Below are 20,490 nucleotides of genomic sequence, written 5' to 3' on the forward strand. Positions count from 1 at the left end.
CTTGGGACATTAGGTATTCAAAAATGCTGGTAGTAGCAGTCATTGGTGTCATCATTCCTTGGGCAGCGTTCTTTCCTTGAAGGAGCATCCCACTTCTTAGGCCTTTCTGTGCTACTGTTGCTTCTCTCTGGTTCTCGTATCGTCCCTAGTGGTGTCACTCCTAGACTTCTCTCCCCCTCACAATGCTTTGTTACTCCTTATCAGAGTTTGCTTGTCCTATGCAAACCCACTCCAGTATCCTTGCCTGGAGAAGCCCCATGGACAGAGGAGCCTGGCAGACTGCAGTCCTTGGAGCTGCAAAGAGTTGGACATGACTGAGTGACTAAGCACAGCACATTTTGTGTAAGGGAAAATGCACTGAACTTGAAGGCAAACATCTCATTCACTAATGCATGAGCTGGGACTTCAAATTTTGATAAGCAAAAATAAAAAAAATTTAATAAATCATTCCAAATTTGGAAAGCTGAAATGTCAAGAATTTAGGAGAAATTTTGCTTGGATAAGGGAAGAGCTATTATTTACCATTCTTGAAGTGAAGTGAAAGTTGCTCAGTTATGTCCTACTCTTTGCGATCCCATGGACTATACAGTTCATGGAATTCTCTAGGCCAGAATACTGGAGTGGACAGCCTTTCCCTTCTCCAGAGGATCTTCCCAACCCAGGGATCAAACCCAGGTCTCCCGCATTGTAGGAGGATTCTTTACCAACTGAGCCACAAGGGAAGCCCATTTACCACTCTTACCACTCTAGAAAATGGACAGGCAGCACAACCTTGAATACCAGTGAGACCAAAATGGCCCTATGAGCTAGAGCTTAATCGCAAGGCTTTATGCATAGCAGACACTGAGCAAATACCTTATCATCTGGTTTAAAGTAAATTTCTGTGAACGTTTTAGTGTCTCTTTGCACTGCACAATTGAATAATGATTGTAGAGCAGATAAGACTAGAGATATTCAAACAAGAAAGGTGACTTCATCTGTACCATTAGGGCAAATTTTATCCTCTTGCTCTATAATTTTAATTTTCTCAAAGCCTTGAGTCAACATTATTTAACATCACAGGCTTAGATTGTTTTGGCACATTCCCATAATGAATTACTTATCTGCATAATTTATAATAATTTTTACTGTCATGAAAGAACAAATGGTAATTAAATGAGGTTCTATCATTTATCGTGCTTTTGAGATTTGGTCAGCATGAGTGACAGTTATTGTAGCTACATCTCTGCTTACCAAAAATTCCACTTTAGTTCCTCCCTGATCTAGTGACTACATCACAGCTAAAATCATTAGGCGCATTTCTTGGAAGTCAAATGGGGCTTGGAACAAAACTGAAAACTCTTGGAGTTTCCATTTGAATGTTAAATTCAAAATATAAATGATTTCTTTAGAGTAACTACCAAGAGTGGAGAATGACAGGAGAATTCCTTACCTAATTAGGAAATACTTTTTACAGCTATAAATTCTCTAGTTTTAAAATTAGACTGGTTGTTAACCTATGGGAACTGGTTGACTCATGTGAAATTCTAACACAATAGAATCTGGATCTTGTCTTCTATATTTAGTCACACTCAAATACATTCTTTTCTATTTTTACAAGCATACAACCCAGATTAGCAACCAGTAATTACTGGGTAGGATAAGAGACATACAGGGTTTTTCTTAGATTGCAAGAAGGGCTTTGTCTACACAATTTTGATCTTCAGCTAATGCGTTATAAATGAAGTCAAAACTTGATACTTTACATAGCTGATAAGGTTCATGTGCAAAAAGACTGAGCCTTTATGATCATTCACTTCCCCCTGACCTTGATCCACCATCTTGAAATTTGCACTGTTTCTCATGGCAGTTCACATTCTTTTTAGAGGGAATAAAGTACCTTAGTGGGAATTTAAAAATATTTTTGTGACCTATAATTACTAGTGGGAGAAAATTTAATGCATGTGTCTTGATGAACCAATGGGTCTTTAGCTTTGTCTTTATATAAGAAAGATCATGTATTTTAGGTAAAACTGAGATGGTCTTAACTTCTATCAATTACAAGAATAGATGGCAAATATACTCAGACATGGACATGTACAATAAGATCTTTTTGAAAGAACCAAACATTTCCTGCTACAGTAAGAGTATAATTTAGAATTATTTAAACTGCTTTATGAAATGACTGCATATTTATTCAACTCATTTATACTTCATGGTAAGGTAAGTTAACATTTAAGGACAAAATATGATTAATGGTCAAATAAAGGAAATGGGACATGATAATATTGCCAGAATATAACAAAGTCTTCATGAAAGCTCTAAATGGAAAAATATATACTTTTGTATTCCAATCCCAAGTATTTTAAAATAAATCAATCTTGATCACATGGGCAAACTGTATTAAAATTTCATAAATGCTTTTTTTCCAACAAGGACGGTTGCTCCCTTGTTGATTCTCATCTAATTATTTTACTCATTATTGACAGTGATTATTTCCCACCATAAACAGAGGCTCACGTGTCTGTGACTAAATCTCAAATTTGGTGACATTATGGAGAGCAAAAGGGAAATGATCCTAAAATTGGGTGGCATGGAAAGTAATTCCATAAAACCATCTTTCAGCTTCAGATGGCCCAGAGAACAGATAGACTTCAGTGTGAGACATCAGACTTTCATTCTTCAGTCAAATGAATATGCAATTTGCTTATCAAAGATATTTCTATTACCTAGTCATTAAAAAAAGTTGGACTAGCATTGCTTGACACAAACTTGGGAACAAAAACTACCTTACTGAACAAGTAATGGTAATTAATTAAACCTTTTTCACCTGAGACATGGAGCCAGGGTAAACAGCAAGAAAAGGTTTTAAGAAGGAAAAGCATAAAAAAATATGCATTGGAAACAATATCAATTCCATATTAAATCACAAGATAATTCCTTCAATGGGAAACATATTCTTTTTTGTTTTTCCTAGCTGGTAAGTATTATAGACCTTAGTTTATAAGTTATAGCTTATAGTACATTTCATTGAAAAGTGACTAAACTCTCGTTGAAAAAGATGTTTTCTGTTTTCATTATCAATCTGTTCTTCTTAATAGGTGTGTATGTCCTTAAAATTCTCAGCCTTTAAAAAACTTTCTCAGGTTACTCAACTAGCCAGAAGGAAAAGACGCTTCCAATAAGTTTCTTTCCCACCGCCCCTCCCACCTCAGCCCACCTCTCAGTTCCTGGTAGCCCTGTGCTGTCTTTGCTCTCTGGGTTTTCTCACATTAGTGGTGCTCTCAATAGATCCACTAGCTTTCCGGCAGACCAGTAAGATTTCCAGGCCTGCTGCCTTGGAAGTTAGATTAATCTGGTTTCAGATATTGGTCCTGCCACATTTCAGCTCAGAGGCTCTGAATAAGCTACTTTTAATCTCTGTGCTTCAATTTCTTCCTCAGTTTAAGTCACTATGATGTATGCCTCACTGTAAACACTTTAAAGATATCTGACTGATAAATTTTAGCCATTTTAAGATAATTTTTATTATTTTGAGGCATTTCCCTGCTCCACCTAAAATAGCATAGTATAGGTGAATAAATAATAATAATGTTAATAACATTCATTGAGCTTTTACTATGTATTAAGCTGTTCTAAGTGTGTTATGTGTTATTAACGTATTTAATTTTTATGACTCTTAAGATGTTCTGTTATTACTACGCTTATAGATCATGAAAGTGAACCTCAAAAAAGTTAAAAACTTGCCCATGTTCACATGGTTAGTAAATGGTAAAGAATTAAGTCCAGGCAACCTATAAATTGCTGACATATAGAGTTGTGAAGTTTCAGAATAGAAGTCAGCAGACTTAGGGTCAAGCCCCAGGCTAGTTAGTTGTAAGCTATCGTCAACAATTCTGCATGTCTCTGCATTTCAGAATCCTCATTTCTAAAATGAGTGTAAGTGTTCCCTACCTAAAGATTAAAAAAGGGCAGTTTGAAGTACCGGATTAGTTCTCACAAGTGTAGATTGTAATTATTACTTTCAAGGAATGTTTGTGAAAGTGTTTCAGAAACTCTGTGAGAGCCATTTAAATGTAGATATGTTGCTGATGATCATGGTGATTTCCAAAAGGCCTGATGACTGCAAGAAATTGAGAAACAAATTCAGGCTAAGGTTATCTTAGCTCCTGGGAGCTTCAGATGCTGTCTTCTTTGTTAATGATGTGGTATTTGGAGATATTCCTCACTACTCAACTCAGTAGCAAAGAACTAAAGTTCCTGAGATCATTTCACTTAAGCCAAGATCTCTGTCTACTGGAAAAATAAAAGTTGTCTGAGACATGGTGTGTCAAGACATGATGATGAGTAAGGTCTTTCTATGGGGAACTGTTTTATACATCACTATAACTAGAGTAATCTTGGCACAATGCAAATCTGGGTGCACCATTCCCCGGATTATTATCCTTCAGTGTGTTCATTGTTTTGGAGATAAAATCCAAAATCCACATTCTGATCTCCATGTTCAACAAGGCTGTCTGGCTCTCCTTCACAGCACACTCACCTCCTCAATTTCTGAAGTAGCAACACTGGGCTTCTTTTAAACCCTTTTCCCCACAGCACCCTTACATGAGCAATTCTCTCTGCCTAGCACATTCTTGTCCCTAGATTTCCCTCTTTTAGTTAACTTAGCTTGTCTCTCTACCTCAGAAAGCTTCTCTGATCTTCCTGATAGGGTCAACTCCCCTGTTATAAGTTTTTATTGGACCTTGAAACTCTACACTCTCAAAGCAACTGTCAGTTTATCAATTTGGTTAAATAACTTATGTCTCTGTCCTTTAACAGACCAAATGTTCCAATAAACCGATCAAAGGACCAAGCCCTTTGTAATAAGTATTAATATGTGTCAAATGCACAAGTGAGAGGGAATATTCCTCTGCCTTTAGTGTTTTTTTCATTCTCATTTGAAAAACAAATAATTGGAGCCAAGCTCTCCTGCTTTTGATCCTCTTGAATATATGACATTCTTCCTGGAAATGGTGGAATTTGGAAAAGTAAAGAAATATATACAAAGCTGTCCAGGATTTAAAAAAAAAAAAAAGAAAGCAGAAAAAGCAAAAGAAAATGGATATTTTTTTCCCTTTGTATAGAAACAGTTGAGAGAGGAAACAAAGCAAAATGATTAAAGAGAAGGTAAGTAGATTAAATTATAGTGACTTCCAAGAAGTTGTCAATTAAAACTTTGTTGTAAGGAGAAACTGGAACAAAGGGAACCTTACACATAATGGGACTGTGGATTTTGATAAGAAAATGTAAGAGGAAAGAACCAGAGCTTAATTTTATTTGTTTTTCTTTTTTTTTCTTTGCATGGCTTTTTAAATTGGATTTAATATTCTGTCGTGGTTGCTGTGTCCCAGAAGAATGTCTTTCAGGAAGTTGTGTTTGTGTTTCCTTTGCTTTAACAGTGGCATCATCAGGAGGTTGTATGGCACAGTGAAGTGAGGGAATCAGGTCTACGGGTAGCCTGCCTGGCTCTGCCACTCACTAGCTACGTGACTCCTGGTAAGCTACTTCCACCTCTGGAACCCACTTCTTCCATCCATTAAATGGGGATAATTAATGTACCCATCTCATGCAGTTATTGAGATGCACCAGTAAGATGATGCTGCAGGGTCTTGGCACACTGTTTGGCACACAGTAGAAGCTTAATAACGGAGAAGGAATAGCACCCCACTCCAGTACTCTTGCCTGGAAAATCCCATGGACTGAGGAGCCTGGTAGGCTACAGTCCATGGGGTCGGGAAGAGTCGGACACGACTGATCGACTTCACTTTCACTTTTCACTTTCATGCATTGGAGAAGGAAATGGCAACCCGCTCCAGTGTTCTTGCCTGGAGAATCCCAGGGATGGGGGAGCCTCGTGGGCTGCCGTCTATGGGGTCGCACAGACTCGGACACTACTGAAGCGACTTGCAGCAGCAGCAGCAGCAGCAGCAGCTTAATAAACATTAGATGCCACTATTATTGCTGGCAGTTCAAGACTGTCTTTCAATATTCTCATCTGGAAGCCTTGGCATGGTCTGGAGTGCGTTGTGCTGCATGGTGGCCCTGGCTCCTATCGCAGCAAGTGAAGTGTAGAGCAATCAGCAAAGCAACATACTGTCTCAGTCAGAAGAACTGAGTGAAATTTCTCACCGCAACAAACCAAGCAGTTTGGATACAATGGAAGATGCACTGATTTGAAAGACAATAATAAAATTATTAAGAGCTACCATTTATCCAGCACCTACAGAAGGCAGATATCATGCAAACCACCTGATATATGTAATCACTAAGATTCACAGAAGGTGTGAATTTTCAGTCCATTTTTCTAGATGATAAAAGTCAGGCTCAGAAGTTAATAGATTTATTTGCCTAAGATAACATGACCAACTAGTTAGCGAAAGCACTTGAGTGCTGCCCCAGATGTGCAAAATCTTGAGCTCTTTCTTGTAATTTTCACACTTTAAATGGACTTTGATGGGCTCTCTGTGCCTGGATTGGATCATCACCAAGACTACCAATGACTCCCTCTTAAAGGTAAAGTCGACAATTTTCTCTTCAAAGTAGACTCATGAGCAGCGTGAAAATGTATTATTTTGACTTCCTTCTAGGAAAGTAAAATAGCCTAATATTTTATAAAGTTATGAGTTTAAAAACAGAAAAAAACCCAAAATATCATTTGCCCAGTTACTTGGAAATCAGGCAATTATCACATCATTGCTCAGGCTGGTAATGAAATTAAGATAAAGTTTCATCAAAATAGCATATGTAATTTTACAGCAGCAGCAGAATGGATATAAATATGAGCAGATGTGTCTGAGTCTCTGGGATTTATAAATACAGAAACATTTTTCCCATTTGGGGTAAAAAATCATTCTTCATTCTGAATATGAGAACAGTGCAGCTCAGGGCCCTGGCAGGGACAGAGCAGGGAGGGAGACATAGCTAAGAGGCCTGTTCATTCCCTGCAGCTTCCAATGACAGACACCATTACTTGCGAGAACCTCTTTATTTACGGTGGCAGTGATATACACTGGAGAACTGAGGTCAAATGGTGAATCAAGTATCAAGCCAAACAGAGGGATTTTTCTAGGTGATATTATACTTTGTTTTTTCTTTCTTAGGCAAACAAACAATGTTTTGAGCTCAAAACTCAGGTAGGTTTAGGGGTTCCAAGTCTGTTCTATATCATAGAAAGTGTTGCAAATGATTTATCTAGAAGGGTGCTTTGCACTTCCACCCCCATCCCACCCTGCAACTTGTTTCCCTAGAAAACAGTTATCTGCTGAGCCATTAGTAAAAAGCTCGGTTATGCTCTAACCGAGAAGGAAGGTAAAGAGAAAGGGGTCTGAGTTACTTATATCAGGACCCTTGAGGGAAGGTGCCAGCGGACCAGGAGATACCAGTTATGCTCAGAAAGGCCAAAAGCACAGAGGTCCAGAGCACAGGCTCAGAAGGACTGTGGATGGCTCAGCTGACTACTTCTCCAAGCCATCTTTTCTCACCTCTAAGATGGCATTTTGTGTATCTGGCCCCTGTGTGCACTGGAGAAAGAGGAGGAGTGTTTACATGGATGCCCAGGGATAAGGAGTGTGTGTAAAAGGTAGACTTCCTTACCAGAGAACATTCCCACTGCAGGCAGTCTACCTTCTTGTCTGGAGCCTCCTTCAACTCTCTTGAATAGGACTTTGGCAGAAGATCAGAACAGCTGAGTCATCTTCAAGGAGGAGTTTTATCACCACAGACACTCTAAGCCTTCCTCCAGTGGAAAAATACCCAGTGCTTTCTGCAGCAGTCCTGAGTGCAGCGGTGGGAGAGCAGGGGCTTGAGTGATGGTGGTAGCTTCCTTCTTGCCCCAAGCCCCAAATAAATAAGTCTCTTTCCCTCTGCTATGTCTGAAGTGAAGGGGAGCCAGGCCTGCGGTGGCTTGGCTGCAGGCTACAGGGCACCAACACAGGCGCCTCCTAATTTGTCTCTGTCTTGCCTGAGAAGCATCATTCGCCAGCCAGGCTTCCTCTCCAGTCCTCTCCTGGCCCCTGCAGAGAAATGGGAGCTCTGGGAAGAACACGCTCTGCTAAGAATAAAAGCCCTTGTGGGTCATAAAGAAGATGTTAGTGAGGTTCTCATCTCCCTCATGAAGACTTGAAGCCCCAGTGCTCAGGCCCTCATCTTCAAACTGAAATCTCTTGCTTGGCCCTCTTGCCTGAAATCCAGACTCCTAACAGCCGTCTCCTTGAATCCTCTACTGGATCGTCTAAAAGGCATTTCAAACTTAGCAAGCCCACCACCTCCTAATTCCCTGCCCCACCTCATGGAAACCTTCCTCTCATCATGCTTAGGTAAGTTGCTTGCTTTGTCTAGTTGCTCTAGCAGAAAACTTCCTTCTATTCCTTTTTCTCTTCTCATCTCAGCACGTCCTGTTGGTTCTACCTTTACAACTTTTCTAGAATTACATTCCTTTTTCTCAACTCCACTTTTCCCATCGTGATCAAAACCAACAGCATATCTCACTTGGATTCTGCCCTCGCCCCCTATCCCGTTTCTTCCTCCTTCTATCCTGCATCTCCTAATCTACTCCCAATCCAGCAACCAGAGTGATCCTTTAAAACACATATCAGACCATGCCATTTTCATGTCCTAATCCTCCCATTCTGATTGGACCAGGAGCTAGTCTTCACCATGGCCTATAAGTTCTTCACAGTCTGGCCCAGCCTTCCATCTATGGCCTCTTCTATTACCCTCAGCTGCTTACTTCCCTCAGCCACACAGACCTCCTCGCTCTTCCTGGAACACAATAGCACAGCTTCGCTTCTGCTCCAGGACCTCTGCATTTGCTTCTGCCTCTCTCAGAAACACCCCTGATCTTTTAACCCTTTCCAGCCTTTACTCAAATGTCTTCTCAGACCATTCTTCTCAAATCACCATATTTCAAATTGCAGCCCCCACCTTCAACACCCCTTATTTTCTTTTCCTGCTTCAGTTTTCAACATAGCACTAACCATCATCTGTTGGATAACAGAATTTATTTCCTCATTTATTTATAGCCTCTCTACCTGTCCACTGAGTTTTAAGCTGAATGAGGGTAGGGTGTTTTGTCTTATTTTGTTTACTGCCATATTCTTGGCACCTGGAACAGTGCCTGGCACGTAGCAGGCATAGCAGACATGCAATGATTATCCCTGGAACAAACTTTTAAAACTCTATGAAGATACATTGCAAAGTGTAAAGTGCTATTACAGGTGCAAAAGACTTTTGAATTCAGATGATTCCAGATCTATACAACTTATCTGCCCATTAACCTATCATCTATCTTTGCTTTCCAGCTTTAGATACATTTATAATAAAAACAGTGTGAGTGAAAGTCACTCAGTCATGTCTGATTCTTTGTGACTCCATGGACTATACAGTCCATAGAATTCTCCAGGCCAGAATACTTGAATAGGTAGCTGTTCCCCTTGTGGCTCAGTTGGTAAAGAATCTGCCTGCAATGCGGGAGACCTGGGTTTGATCCCTGGGTTGGGATGATCTCCCGGAGAAGGGAAAGGCTACCCACTCAAGTATTCTAGCCTTGAGAATCCCATGGACTAGTCCATGGGGTCAGAAAGAGTCAGACATGACTGAGCAACTTTCACTTTATATTTGATAATAAAAATAAATATTCACTTATCACCTTGAGAGTGTTCCTCAAAGAGTCAAAAAGAGAATGTCAGTGTTACTGGTGAAAAAAGTACAAATTTTCAGGTCCTAAAATACAGCCCCAGTACATTTTTCTGGTAATACTGTTGCCCTCTGTGACTCTGGAGATGATAAAACATTCTAAAAGGTTTGATTGGTGGCATGGTTGCTCTTCCATAAGAAAGTATGTGCACAGTGCAAAGAGCTTAGGAATTCAGAGTCACATACAGCACGCATCAAATTCTGCCTCAGCTGTGTTGATCCCAGGCATTTTACTGTCATTTTACCTCAATGAAAATATAAATATAAATATGTGACTATATACACAATCTCTGTGTCAGGCGTGGTACTATGTCAAAGTTTTCACACTAAAGAGGAAACTGAGGCTCAGACTTCAAACTGCAAGCTCAATGTGCTCATTATGTGTAGACAGAAGAGCTGGGATTCAAACTCAGATGATTTACGTCAGCACTCATTCCTGTTCTTCTAAACATGCCACCCAGTGTCCTAGGAACTCACCAGCTGTGGAATCTTCAAGCAATTTTTACTGTTCTGGGTCTGTTTTCTTGACTATATAATCAGGGGTGATTTAACCCAATTAAGAACACCTCATTTCTTAGGACAAGTTTATAACTAGTATTCATTATCAGGACTAAGAAGGGAGAGAAAGTTGTCAAAAGGATTGACTAACTATGTCTCTGTTTCCCATCAAATCTAGTGCTCGGCAATACCCAGAGAATTTCCAGGACTGCTCTTTGTGAATTCTTTATTTTCCCAGTTGGTCTTGGACATCAGATTGAGCCAAGCTATCTCACTGTTGGGGGCAGACAGCAGAGGGGTTGCTTGCAACTCTGCAGTTGTGACTGTGGACGTGACCAGGCAAACACAACCTTCTGCCTTGCTCCTTGCATGGCTTAAACTGTAGGCCTAGGCCTTATAAAATAATAGTCTTTAATGTCATCTGCAACCTTGAAGGATGACTTTGCGAGTCTGAACTTCCTTTGTAAAGTCATAAAAATCAAGTAAGTAAATTTTGTAAACCAAAAAGAGATGTGAACAAGAGATTTGTAAAAAGAACGTGTACTTGGTATTTGGTATTTGGGCTTGTTTCAAGTAAATCTCATTATGTCTTGCTTAAACTTAATGGCTTGTAAGTCTATCCCATTGGCATCTCAAGAGGAACTGTGAACAGAGGCTCCTGGGTCCTCTGTGGAGACATGTACCAAGGGTACTGTAGTGTGAGACTTAAAATGAACATAATCCCCTTCCTTCATATATGATGAAATAAGGAGAGTCTCTGATGGCCCCACTTTGCTACAGGGAAAAGGTCCTCTTCAACTTCTGAAAGTGGATTAAATGGACCAAATGTAGTTCCTGCTTCTCCTGAATGGTAGGTTTCAGTTTCCTGCTAGCCCATGGAATCACTCCAACTGGCCAATTACATCTTCTCATAGGAACCAAGCCTGCCTCCCGTAGTCCCTGACTATTCACTCATGCTGCAAGCACAGCCCCCAAGTGACCTGTATGGCATATGGAACCCTCCACCCCAAGACTATGAACACAGGAGCCTAAACTGCTGTCAGTCTCATCTGTCCAGTGTGGGGTGTCACGTCTTCAGTTACCACCATAACCTTTCTTTCACCAATGGAATCAAAAGAAGGTATACAAAACAAGTATATTTCATGATAAAATAACTTGTCTTACTAACTGCCTTTAAGGACAAGGTAGGTTGATCAAGTGTGAAATGAAGTGTTACACGATGGCTTTGCCCCAAGTTAAGAAACAAATTCCTAGGCTCTCAAATTTACGACTTTCTAAACTATATTCACGAAATTAAAAGATGCTTGCTCCTTAGAAGGAAAGCTATGACAAACCTGCTCCTGCTAAGTCACTTCAGTTGTGTCCGACTCTGTGCAACCCCATGGATTGCAGCCCACCAGGCTCCTCCGCCCATGGAATTTTCCAGGCAAGAGTACTGGAGTGCAGTGCCATTGCCTTCTCCTCTCGACAGCATATTAAAAAGCAGAGACATCACTTTTCTGACAAAGGTCAGTATAGTCAAAGCTATGGTCATGTATTGTCCAGTAGTCACGTATGGATGTGAGAGTCAGACCATAAGAAAGGCTGAGTGCCAAAGTATTGATGCTTTTGAACTGTGGTGCTGGAGAAGACTCTTGAGAGTCCTTTGGACAGCAAAGATGTCAAACCAGTCAATCCTAAAGGAAACCAACCCTGAATAGTCATTGGAAAGACTGATGCTAAATCTGAAGTTCCAATATTTTGGCCACCTGATGCAAAGAGCTGACTCATTGGAAAAGACCTTAATGCTGGGAAAGATTGAGGGCAAGAGGATAAGGGGGTGACAGAGGAAGAGATAGATGGCATCACTGACTCAATGGACATGAGTCTGAGAAAACTCAGGGAGAAGGTGAAGGACAGGGAAGCCTGGTGTGCTGCAGTTCATGGGGTTGCAAAAAGTCGGGCATGACTTAGCAACTGAACAACAACAAAACTGTATTTCAATATTGTATATACCCTGACTTTATGTCATTTAAAGGCTCTTTTCCTAGCTTCAGTTTTTCACGAATAACAGTAGCAGGGCTCAGGGTATCACTCAATAGCTTTGACAAACACACACTAAATGTAAGTCAGGAATCACTTGTGTAAAGTGAATTGAGTCTTGTTTGACTGTAACACAAATACATTTGCTCAGTTTATAACTGCAGTTTTTGTGTCCAATAAGCGAGTCATTGGTCTAGATGGTAAATCAGGCCCAATTAAATCAATTAAAAAATTACAAAAAGCTGGGTAAGTATTCCACTAATCTACTTAAATTTTTTCTTTGAAAGTCTTTCAAAGGCTATAGTAGTAAAAACAAATAAAAATATTAATACTTCTTCTGAAGCTCTTTGTCATTAGAAAGTGGTAGAAAAGCATTTGTTCTTTATAGTGCAGCACTATGAGTTACAAGTGTAACAAATAATCCCAGAATTTGTCAGCTAAAACCAACAAATATTTATTATTTCACAGTTTCTGTAGGTCAGAAATCCCGGTGTGACTGAATTGTGTGCCTCTGGTCCAAGGTCCCTCCCTTCCAGTTTGTAGTCAAGCTGGCAATCTGGGCTATGGTTGTCTCAAGACTGGATGCACATCTCTGCCCACGCCCACTGTTGTCAGCAGGCTTCATCCCTTGAGTGCAATTGGTCTGAAGGTTGGTCACATGGCCCTCCCCATGGGATGGCTCACAGCAAGGCTGCTCACTTTTCCCATGAGAGTGAGACAGATTGAGCAAGTCAACTTTTTTTAACTTCACGCCGTATGTAGCATCCTGTCACTTTGCCATATTCTGTTCCTTAAATGTGAGTCGTTAGGTCTAGTCCACACTCAAGGGAAGAGGGTTACCCAAGAGTATGAACACCAGGAAGGGCAGCGGTAACAGGGAGTCCTTTTGGAGGCTGTTGGCTGCGAATACATTGCAGGTATAATTGCATGCACATTTCTAGCATATGTGATGTCAAACAACCTCAAGAATTCTAACCACTCCAAGGTCCTTCTCTGGCCACAGGAGCATGCCTGGCTCACAGAGGGGACAGACCAGAGTGCTGGGGAGATAATGCCTCCAGGAACAGACTGCAATCAGTAAAGGATGGGAGTCATTGAATAAATATCCCAGGAAACTGGTTACACTGCTTCTTCAATGCCCTGGAAGCACTGAGCTCTGATTCCCCAGGGTGGTAACCTATTTGTGAAAGCACCCTTTACTAGCTTCCAGCCATTGTCTCACCCCTCATCACCCACAGACCTATTTAACTATCTCTCCTTACTGGTACTTCTGCAGTCACCTCTCAAGTTACTTAATTCTAGTCCTTGTCTCTCTCACTACTGCTAATAGCATTAAGAAAATCTTAAATGTTAAACTTTTCTTACACATTTCAGAAACAGCAGAAGAAATTACTAAAACAGGAATCACACAGCTATTTAAGCTGTTCTTTCTTTCATTTAGTATTTATTTGTTGAGCAACTACCAGACACATATAACACGTACAATTGAGCACCCCAAATTTTAAAGTCAGTTTCTGCACTTCATGGCCTGTTTTGAAATGACAAAAAAAGAGAAATTTTAATTTATTTTTAGTTCTTGTATTAGTTATAGGCTTGAGAGAAAAATCTATAGCCTGATAGTATTTATATTCACTAACTTGGTGGACTATCTATGTATCTGATAGGTATGTGTATATATCTTTGTACCACCTAACATACATGTTGCAGGAAATACAAGTAGCATTTTTTCAGTTATTTGTTAATCTCAGCTTTCATGTGTGTACTCCCCAGGGTCCAATCTATTTCACTTCTGAAGAGTTTTTGGAAAAAAAGTAATCAAGGTAACCATTAGGGTCACCATGCTCAGCAACCTTTCTGCCACATCTGTCACCAATGGAGAGCTGGTTATGTATAGTCATGCAGCTGGGAGCGCTAGAAATAAAGTGAATAAAAAAATGGATGGCCTGAATGGGAGTGGAGTTTAGGTATATTCTCCCCTAAATATACATAATCTGTATACAAGATACAGATACATGCATATGTATGGCTGAGTCCCTTTTGTGTCCACCAGAAACTATAACACTGTTAATCAGCTATACTCCAATGCAAAATAAAAAGTTTTAAAAAAAGAGATGGATGGACGGCGCCTGGTCTCAGACTCACAGGGAGAGTGACACATGCTAGAATGTTCTTCAGTTCTTCTGTAGGCAGGAAATCTGGCTTTAAAGCTTCCTACATCTTAATGGAGAATGTCAGTGAGGAATTAAGCAGCAGGAATCTTCTCGAGTAACAGATAATAATCTGAGTCACATATCAAGGAAAGCAGTTGTCTCAGATAAACTATCATCACCGACAAACAATCTCTTCAATCAGGAAATCCTCATTTGTAAAATTTCCCAGAAACATCCTACCCCTATTCATCAATGCAAGAGGTGCCTGTGACCATTGTGCTTGTCCACTCAAAAGACAATAAATAAAACTAAAATCCTTCAACAACAACTCAAAACAATTCTTAAAGCAAGATGTATTTCCTTTCAGCTCAACATTTGCCTATGTCAAGCTAGTTGTTTTGAGAGTTGGAATTTCCACAGTAACAGGCTCTTTGTGGAATGGAGAATGTCTGCTCTCTTCCACTTGCCTGACTCAACATGGCTGAAAGGATTTTCCTGTGAGGTTTAAAGAGCATCCATCCTTGAGCCGAGATGGAGAGTGAGACATTCCAGTTTGAAGAGGGTAGCTGTCTTTCTTCAGAAGTGGCAGAGCCTCAGCTATCATGAAATGGCTTTTTCACCTATGTTTGGTGTCAATACACAAAGATTGCTTGTGTGTGGAGAGTCTCAGATTCATTAAAGTTTATGCCATCCCTTTTACAAAGCATTTCAAGTACGGAACAAGAAGCCAAAAAGGGAAGGATGTATTCATGGTGGTTGCCAAGGAGTGTGTTGGCTAATTATTGTACAGAAAGTATAAACTGTCATCTGATGAATCTGAACTTGAAGAACAACCAGGCCATATTTACATCTGCATCACTTTGGCAATTCTCTCAAAGATGCCAAATGTCAATTTCCTCATCTGTAAAATGCTGATAACAATAACCTACTTAGTGATACAGGCTATAACCTTTCTGTCCACAAGGGAAGCTGTCTCCAGATTTTTATATATTTATGAGAGATTTTATTAATAACTGATCTGGAACATGCCATTCTGTATGTGGCCAGTCATATTACAGCAGCCTTGAAAAGAATTGATTAAAGACAGTTTACCTGATCTAGTACATTAATAATGGATTCAAAATGGAGAATGGCTTATGGAGAAGAAAAGATTCCTCTCATCATCCTATAGAAAAGTTCTCTGATTTCTACATGATGAGTCACAAGAAACTTGCCTGACTTGACTTTACATCTCAAGCCTGTTTTAACTCCTGGGGACTTGAGTGACCATCTGCTACTTTTGCCTTTCTGGCCCCATTCCTCCTGCAATCTGGTGAAGGCATCTCTATTGTATTTTGGAGACTCATCACTCTCAGACCTTAAAGGGCTTTAATTCATTTAAGCTTGGTTTCTCTTTCTTACACAGAGATTACTGTCTAACATCTGGATGATAATAAAGATACTATGAAACACCTGTCGAGCACTTTTTATGTGACGTAGTTCTAAACACTTAACGAGTTTTATATTTCATTTATTCTTTACAAAAGACCTATGAACTAGGAACTATTATTAAGTCCCATATCCCAGGTGAGAGAGAATCAAGGTGAGGTGTTTTTAGGAAAACCACCCATGTCTATATGGTATGTAATAGAGGCAGAATTTGAACCCAGGTCTGTCTGATTTCAGAGTCATGATCTTTACCTCAACATAATGATTAGTAAAAGGAACAAATGTGCAAATATCTTCACATAATGGATAATTTATCCAGGATGCACAGAATTACTCCAAACCACATTCTTTTTGATTTCAGGGGAAATTCCTAACTCTAATCTTCTAAGTTTTTTCACCTAGGGTGGTCTTGTGGCTAACAGGATGAGAATGCTGGCAGTCTAGACTTTGGTCATCACGTGAGCAGAGAAAAACTGATTCTAGTTAAAGGCCATGCTTGCACTTCAGCATTCTCTTGTGTCTGTGAAAAAGGAAGCACAGGGAAAGAAGAGGTGGAGTATTTATGGGAAGATGTGGGCAGCTTGTTGAATTCGAGTGGTTTAAAAGCATTTGCTTTACATTATTGGGACTAATTGAAATAAAAGGTTCGAGGCTCCTGAGAGTTGACTCATTCTCATCATCCTAATATTAGATGAATTGAGTTCCGTGTGGTTGACGGTCTGTACCAAATTTCTCAGTGTTGGCTGACAGCCTCAGAAAGATCTGTTCTTCTTCTTCTTCTTTTTTTTTTTTTTTACAACGTTTCAGTGAGTCATTCCACACACACTGTCGGTACTGATTCCCAAGGGGAGGTGGAGAAGGAAGGTTTCCAAGCTAGAGTGAAGGGCTTGGAAATTCACTGGGGAGCAGAAAACCACCAGCTGCACTCTTATCCAGAACAAACTCGGGGCACAGGGTCCTGCCTTTCATTCCTGAGCACCATGTTTATTAGTCTGGACATTGTACTCTTGGAACAATCATACAAGTCATACAGTCTCCAAAAGTGAAAGGAAGTAGGTTTCTTTTGTTAAAAATCCAGCTGATTCATCTTAACAAACCACACACACACACACACACACATTGGAAAAGACCCTGATACTGGGAAAGACTGAAGCCAAAATGAGAAGAGGGCAGCAAAGGAAGAGATGGTTGAATGGCATCACTGATTCAATGGACATGAACTTGGGCAAACTCCGGGAGACAGTAAGGGACAAGGAGGCCTGGTGTGCTGGAGTCTGTGGGGTTGCAAAGAATTGAACATGACTTGCGAATGAAAAACAACGTGTGTGTGTGTGTGTGTGTGTCTGTATCTCCCATCCCCAAAACAGGTTCTTCCATAAATGAAAGGAAGTTTGGCATACTGAAAAAAGTAAGTGCTTTAGAATCAGACACTTCTGAATTTAAATCACCGCTCTGTCACGTATCATCTGGATTTAGACTGCTTAAACTCTTGGAGGCTCAGCTCCCCTTTTCTTTAAAATGAGGATGATCTTTACGTGTCATGTACTTTTGTGGACATTAGAAATAGTTTACTGTAAGTATCCAGTACATAGTAGAATCTTAAGAAAGCAGCAGCTCATGGCATTTAGCTTCTCAGAGACCTGTGAGTATTTCTGACTCAGTCACTTATCAGTAGGTTAGATTTGGGCAAGTTCTTTCACCTTCTCTCAGTCTCAGTTTCCTAGTCAGCAAAATGAGGTAATAATACTCTGTAAGATTAATAGTGGATTGAGTGATGCATTATTAACTACTGTAATTACTGCCAGTAATTATAAATCTCTTTAATTGTGCTAAGCCCTTTCATATAACACATATAGAGCACTTGATATATTTCCTACCACTTAGTAAGCAATGAATAAACACCAGTTATTATTAGGTTAAATAATATAAATTGCTATTATTCAACCATTTTGACCTACAAAGATGGCAATTTCACATGGCTCCGCTAAATATTATTCCTAAAGGGTAGCTGTAATTTCCAAGATTCTGTGTCTAGTAACCTGGTAGCCAAAATCACCACAGATGGTGACTGCAGCCATGAAATTAAAAGACGCTTGCCCCTTGGAAGAAAAGCTATGACTAACTTAAACAGCATATTAAAAAGCAGAGACATTACTTTGCCAGCAAAGTTCTGTCTAGTCAAAGCTATGGCTTTTTTCCAGTAGTCATGTACGGATGTGAGAGTTTGACTATAAAGAAAGCTGAGTGCCGAAGAATTGATGCTTTTGAACTGTGGTGCTGGAGAAGACTCTTGAGAGTCCCTTGGACTGCAAGGAGATCCAACCTGTCAGTCCTGAAGGAAATCAGTCCTGAATATTCATAGAAAGGACTGATGCTAAAACTGAAGCTACACTACTTTGGCCACCTGATGCACAGAACTGACTCACTGGAAAGGACCCTGATGCTGGGAAAGATTGAAGGCAGGAGGAGAAGGGGATGACAGAGGATGAGATGGTTGGAGGGTATCACCGACAGGATGGACATGAGTTTGAGTAAGCTCCAGGAGTTGGTGATGAACAGGGAAGCCTGGTGTGCTGCAGTCCATGGGGTCACAAAGAATAGGACAGGACTGAGTGACTGAATTGAACCTGGCAGCTTATATGCTCTTGTTGTGTTTCAGCAGTAGAAACCTGGGGTTACTTACTACTTTTCTTTTCAATGCTTTGGGCAGCAATTGATTGAACTTCACAAGAGTCTAATTAATTTATCAGGTTCTGGTGAACTTCTCAAGAGCTTAAGAAGCCAGGTCTCCCTCCTAGCATTATGGGAGTGGGAAAAAACCCTAGAAAGAATGGCTAAGCTGGAAAGAATATATGTGACCTGGCACCAGGTTATGTCAACTCAAGTTTCTTCAGCCTGACACTCAGGTTCCTGATTCTCAAGGATTCCTGAACTTTGTCCTGCATGAGGAAAAATCATTACACAATGCTTTGACCTATAGCTGGCAGTGAATAATCCTTGGTTGAGTATGATCTTCAAGGTGTCCAAAGAAAACTGTTGTGATGTTGGAAATCACTTCTGTCCTTATCAGAACTGTCACATGATAATCAGTGGAGGTCAACTTGGAGCTCACTTATAAGACTAGTTGGAGTGCTAGAAGACCAGGCAAGAGATGATGGTGATTTGAACTAGGGTGATAGCATTGGCAATAATGGAATAAGGTGTCATCATTACGTATCTGGGAGGTAGGACCAATAAGATTTGCTGCTCATTTGAATACGGGGGATGAAGAGAAAAGCCAACTCAGTTGGGCATGGAGTAAATGGTGGTGCCATTTTCTCAGCTGGGGAAGACTGAGGGAAGGCAAATCTTGGAACCGGAAGTAAATCTAGAGTCCTGTTATGGCTGTATTAAATTTGAGGCGGCCTACCAGAGACCTAGGGCTTCCCTAGTGGCTCAGATGGTAAAGCGTCTGTTTGCAATGCAGGAGACCCGTGTTCAGTCCCTGGGTTGGGATGATCCCCTGGAGAAGGAAATGGCAGCCCACTCCAGTATTCTTGCCTGGAAAATCCCATGGATCACAGAGCCTGGTAGGCTACCATCCATGGGGTCGCAAAGGGTTGGACACGACTGAGCGACTTCACTTTCACTTTCACTGGAGATCTAAGTGGAGACACATCAAGGATGTAGTTGAAGATAGAAAATGTGAGCTCAAGGCATGTGTTGGGGCAGGGGTTCACGGAACACCACTCTGTGTTCTCCAATATGCTCTATTCTGGGAGAGAAACAAAGAAATATGGTCATAGAAAGTTTGATCAAGAGAGAAATAACAGGAAGAGGAAGCCAAGAGATTTACAGTCTGAGGACAAAAAGAAATAATGGAGAGAAAAAGACCAAGCATCCAAAAACTCTTGATTTGAGCTCAGACAATGTACAAGGCATTGTGTTGTGTGTTTTTACACACAATAGCTTATATAATGCTCACCAAAATCTATATTACTGCTGAGAAGACCAAGACTCATAGAATATATTTAACTTACCTAAGAATCATAGCTAGTTATGGGGCAGAGCTGAGACTTTGAACAAAATCTCCCTGACCCTAATGCCTGGATTCAGTACGACTAAGACATTTATTCCTCCTTGTCAGTGAAATACTTTGTTGACAACCAATAAGGCTTCAGAAAGACAAAGATCTGCCAAGGCCTGCAGAATCCCTGTCCACACATCATCATCCACTGAAGATCATACTCTTTTTGTCCGCAGAATACAAACCACATTCAGAGAGGGGAGAAAAGTAAAAAGAAGACAATTCAAGATAGAGTTGTTTGTTAAGACTAGGGAGCTGAGAGTTATTATTATTATCATATGTCGTCTCGATGTATTGTGTAACTACTTTTTGTTTTTGTTCCCAGCAATGCTCCCTGTCCTTCCACTGAGAATTCTCTGGTAGGCATTTGAACTAAAATTGTCCTTCCACCCATCCCAGGCAGTCAAATATAGTTCACATGTAATTGCAGCATCATCTCAGCACATGGCTACTTCTTGTGCTGATTCTTTAGCAATATCTCTTGGGAATTCATTGACTTATCTAATTGGAATGTTCAGTCTTTAAGGCACCATTGGGTTTGGGGATTAAATGGTGTTGTCATGGATGGGAAGACAACTGGCCATGTCCAGATCATGTGCTTTCCCTTGC

This window comes from Oryx dammah, unplaced genomic scaffold (genome assembly GCF_014754425.2).
Source record: "Oryx dammah isolate SB20612 unplaced genomic scaffold, SCBI_Odam_1.1 HiC_scaffold_9, whole genome shotgun sequence".
In the NCBI taxonomy this organism is placed as follows: Eukaryota; Metazoa; Chordata; class Mammalia; order Artiodactyla; family Bovidae; genus Oryx; species Oryx dammah.